We start from the raw sequence: 5,353 nt of genomic DNA, 5'->3' as shown, positions 1-5,353 counted from the left end.
GGAGCTGGAGTACCAAGGCCGGTTTGGGCTGCCAAACTTTCCTGGAACTTTCAAACTGTTACATATGAAGAACGGAGCCGGTGACTCTGTGTGTGTGTGCGTGTACGTGTGAGAGAGACACAGAGAGACAGACAGAGACAGTGAGTGAGACAGAGAGAGACAGAGGGAAGAGAGAGGGAGAGGGGAAAGTCCCTTCAGTCTTTTGTTTTCTCGGTTTGTTTGTTTGTTTGTTTGTTTTGTCTTTTTGCCATTTCTTGGGCCGCTCCCATGGCATATGGAGGTTCCCAGGCTAGGGGTCGAATCGGAGCCATAGCTGCCAGCCTACGCCAGAGCCACAGCAACGTGGGATCTGAGCCGTGTCTGCGACCGACACCACAGCTCACGGCAACGCTGGATCCTTAACCCACTGAGTGAGGGCAGGGATCGAACCCACAACCTCACGGTTCCTAGTCGGATTCGCTCACCACGGAGCCATGACGGGAACGCCCCTTCAGTCTTTTGAAAGGCCCCTCTGAGAATGCCGTCAGGTGTTGGGGCCAACTTTCCGAGGGGCTCTTAGAGAAATGAACACAGGGTGATGGTTTCACTCTCAGAGACCATTTCTCTGATGTGTTCATCGAGGGACTCCACGGGCTTCCGTTTTCAGGGCCTCGGGACAAGCGATACGTGTTCTCATCCGCAAGGATGCCAGGTCCAAAGGGTGGGAGAAAATGGGAAACGCTGATGAAGAGAGTTGTAGCCAGAGATGGAAGGCAACTGGAAAAACTTCAGGATCCAGTCCAGTTTTCCAGCCACTGAGTTTCTGATTTCTGGAAGGATTTGGGTAGGGAGGAAAAGGTCAAGGATTCTCCATCCCTCTGACAGAGGTATAAGTTACAAAGTAGATGTACAACTTTTGAGAAAAAAACGAACAAACAAAGAAACAACCAAACAAACAATTTTTGTCCCTTTGTCTTTATCAGGAAAAGTGAAAGATGGAGAGAGGGAGGGAGGGAGGGAGGGAGGGAGGGTGGGTTGGATGGATGGATGGATGGATGGATTTGGGGGGCGGGGAGAAGATTCTTAGATCCTAATGACCCAATGCTTTCTCTAGTCCTGGGCCTTTAGGTGATATATCTATATCTATATATCTATATCTATCTGTATACACACACACACACACACACACACACACACACACACACACACACGTAGTTATTTTCTGTTTCTAGGGCTGCACCCATGGCACATGGAGGTTCCCAGGCTAGGGGTCCAATCGGAGCCGTAGCCACCGGCCTACACCAGAGCCAGCACAACGCGGGATCCGAGCCCTGTCTGCGACCTACACCAGAGCTCACGGCAACACCCGATCCTGAACCCAACGAGCGAGGCCAGGGATCGAACCCGCACCCTCAGGCCTCCTAGTCGGATTCGTCCAGCCATGACGGGAACTCCTACATATGTATATAGTATGCATATAGTATATCTTTTTTTAATGCCCACGCCCCAGCCCTATGGAAGTTCCCAGACTCACGGTCGAATCAGAGCTGTAGCTGCGGGCCTACCCCACAGCCACAGCAACGCGGGATCCTTAACCCACCAAGCGAGGCCAGGGGAGGGATCGAACCCACATCCTCACGGATCCTAGTCGGGTTCATTACCGCTGAGCCCTGATGGGAACTGCAGGGGACATCTTTTTTTTTTTTTTTTTTTTTTTTTTTAAGATGTAAGTTTGTTGTGGTTGTTGTGGTTGTTGGTTGTTGTTGTTGCTTTAGCTCGGCATACAGTGGGCTTGCTTACAATGTTGTGTTCGTTTCAGGTGTACAGTCAAGGGGATTCAGTGATCCATCTACATCCATCTATCCCTCCGTTCTTTTTCAGCGTCTTTTCCCCTCTAGGTGATTCCAGAATATTGGGCCATTCCTTCCTTGTGGGTGGGAACACCAGCGTGAAAAAAAACCATCACGGGGGAGTTCCTGTCGTGGCACCATGGAAGCGCATCCGACGAGGAACCTTTGCAGGGAAGGGTGTGGGTTCGATCCCTGGCCTCGCTCAGGGGGGCGGTAAGGATCCGGCAGGCAGTGCCGTGAGCTGTGGTGTCGGTCGCAGACGCGGCTCGGATCCCACATGGCTGTGCCTGTGGCGTAGGCCAGCAGCCGTAGCTCCGATTCAACCCCTCGCTTGGGAACTTCCATATGCCACGAGGGCAGCCCTAAAAAGCAGAGGGGGGAAAAGAAATCATGAGGGCGGGGGAGAGGGATCCATGAGGAGGATGGGATGAACATATACACACACAAAAGAGTCTCTATCCAATAGACGACGAACAGGGACCCCTACGCCACCTTCTGGAATCCAAACGCCAAAACCACAAAGCAGAGTTCCCGCCATGGCGCAGTGGAAATGAGTCCGACCAGGAACCATGAGGTTGCAGGTTCGATGCCTGTCCACCTCGCTCAGTGGGTAAAGGATCCGGTGTTGCCGTGAGCTGTGGTGTTGGTCCCAGACGCGGCTCGGACCTGGCATTCCTGTTTCTGTGGTGTAGGAGGTCAGCAGCTAAAGCCTCCGATTCGATCCGTCATCTGGGAACCTCCATATGCCGTGGGTGTGGCCCTCAACACACACACACACACACACACACACGCACGCACGCACGCACGCACACACGCACACGCACACGCACACGCACACACACACACACTCTGGAACCCCCTAAATGGGAGAAAACCGGACACAGTAGTTTTTTAGGGGTCCAGTCTCTGTGACAGGTGAGGATATCAGGCTTGCATCGAGGGAGGGAAGGCTTCACCCCACGCAGAAAACACACCCACCTACCCACCGACCGACCTTCCTTCCTTCTTTCCTTCCTTCCTTCCTTCCTTCCTTCATGAGAGAACAGTTGGATGACCCATCCTAAGTGTCGGTTGAATGAAGTCTAGTTACCAGGGTTCAGAGTGGGGGAGGGAGAGGGGTAGGAAGTCTGAAGCCTCTGGCGACTCTCCGAAATGTTCTCCCCCCAGGGTGACAGAGCCAGCAGGTCAGGCACTGCCTTCTCTAGAAACCTTCCTGCCCATGTCCAAGGGGGTGTGGGGGGTTGGGGGTGTGGGGCAGGGAGTGGGCCAGGGAGCCTGGAGAAACCCAGACCACCAAGCGGCCATTCTCCCATCGCCCCGACTGTTTGTTGAATGAACATAATGGACGTGATCCAAGTCTGCCACGCCGCCGCCGCCGCCGCCGCCGCCGCCACCACCACTTTCTCCATCATCTCCCCCACCCCCTTGCCTGCAGCCATCTTTGAAAAGGCTGCTGTTGTGGCTGCCTTTGCATGAAAGTGAGTGAGGACCCCTCCCTAATACGGAGTGTTTCAGTCCCTGGTGTCTCTGACAGCTCGCTCATGTATTGGTTGTGAACCATCTTGCCTTGAGGATTTGGAGGATTCGTGAACATTGCAGGAGCCATGGGAGCAGTGAAGTCCTTATCGCCAACCCGACACCCCCCCCCCCCAAATTTCGTGGCAGGGAGCACACTTTTCTTTCACCCAAGAGATTTATTTCCTGCTTTCTGAAGAGAGAAGGAAAGGAGGGTCAGAATGGTCCTCTGGTGTCTGGTGTCCTGTCCCTTTCATTGCACACACTCCTAGTGCCACTGCGGGAGGCACGTTCGGGGCGCGGGGTGGGGTGGGGGTGGGGGACCTGCTGCACGCACCCGCCCCTCACTTTCAAATGCGAAACTCAAGGAGGATGTGAATGTCCTCCATGCCACCGATCAGGTGAACGGGATGGCTTTCTAGGGAAATCCTGGTGTTTCCTTTCACTGCCATGACGAACACCCAGAAACAACCCTGTAAGTTCATACAACTTTGTCAGTCAACTGTATTCCAATAAAATGAAAAAGCAAGACACAGACACACCCACACGCACACACACACACACGCGCGCGCACACACGCACCCCAACCCAGAACCAAACACCCTCTCCTGAAATGGGGGGGCGGGCCCACCGGAGAATGAGCAAGAGAATTCCAGAGTCGGTAGGAAAGTGTCATCTGCAGCGGTGTGAAAAACCCCAAGCTCTTTTCTTCCTGTCAAGGTGAATAAACTTTGTTAATGGGAGTGGGTGCCCTCAGTGTGCCCTCCGAGAGGAAAGGCAGGGAGCATTTTCTCCCTGAAGAGCTTAGTGCTGTCATAGCACTGACGGACAGGATGAACGATCGGTGAGAGGTGGCAGCAGCAGTGGTGGCCGCCTGCACTGCCTGGGCGGATTGGAAACATAGACGAGCCACCAAGACTGCGTGTGACACCCCCGTGGGCCACCCCCCCCCCCCCCCGTCTGTACAGTGACAAGAGTCCTTTGGGGGAAAAGGGAGGGTGGGTGCTCTTCCAGTGTGTCTGTCTGCATTCACCAGGTGTGGGAGAGAAGACAGATGTTTGTTTCCACTATCGTTCGGAGGACTTGCCCAAGAGTACCACGTCCCCCCAAAGATAGCACCGGAAGAGAGATGCACGAGGTTTCTGAATGCATGCCGTGGGTGCTCCAGGCTGCCTCCAGGCCGCCCCCTCGCCCTCGCCCTCCCCCTCCCCCTTGCCAGAGGCAGACGTTCCTTGAAACAGCTGGCTTTGAACTTGGGCTTCTAGAGGAAGGTTTTTCTCCTGCTTTCAAGACGGGAAGAAGAGGGTGTCCGTCTCACATCCGTCCTTTCCAGAGGGCCCTGGATTCCAGATCCTCCACATGCCAGCGCCAAAGCCGAAGCGGTCGGTCTGGGGGTGCCCCATTCGGGTTCCCTCCCCACACACCTGCACGCGCGCGCGCACACACACACACACACACACACGCACGCACCGGGAACAGTGTGATCTCCCACGCCCCCGAAAAGCTTCAGAATGGCCTCAGTCCGAGGCAGTAGACCTATGTATGTCCTCACACCTGTTCAAATAATGTCTGCCCTCAGCCCCACCATCCCCTGCCTCTTTTAAGGACAAAGGCACTGTAGGTTTCCCTGGGGAAGGGAGACTCCATGGCATGTAAATCACAGTCTTAAGGAAAAGGATAATAGCATATGCCGGGGGGGGGGGGGGGGGGGGGAGAAAGAAGGGGGGGGAGGGGGGGGACCCGCGGTGGTGTGCTTGTGAGGGAGAGAGACAGAGACAGACAGGGAGGGACGGAGGATAGGCAGACAGTGAGAGGCAGAATCAGAGGGAGAAAGAGGAGGAGGGGAGAGAGACAGAGAAAGTGAAACAGAGCTAGGTATAGAGGACGCTGTGGCTGGGTCGGATTCTGCGTGTTCTCAGTGAAGTCGTCCTAAGGCCTCTGGAGGTCCAGATCACTGCTTGGGGCCGGAAGTCTGTCTGCCCTTCCCTACCCATCTGAAGAGCTGTGGT

The sequence above is a fragment of the Sus scrofa genome, chromosome 8 (genome assembly GCF_054392235.1).
Source record: "Sus scrofa isolate SSC_HxYL_T2T_F1_AM1 chromosome 8, Sscrofa_HxYL_maternal_Yorkshire_Landrace_v2.0, whole genome shotgun sequence".
Taxonomy (NCBI): domain Eukaryota; kingdom Metazoa; phylum Chordata; class Mammalia; order Artiodactyla; family Suidae; genus Sus; species Sus scrofa.
The sequence above is the reverse complement of the archived record's forward strand: the minus strand, read 5'-3'. Positions refer to the sequence as shown.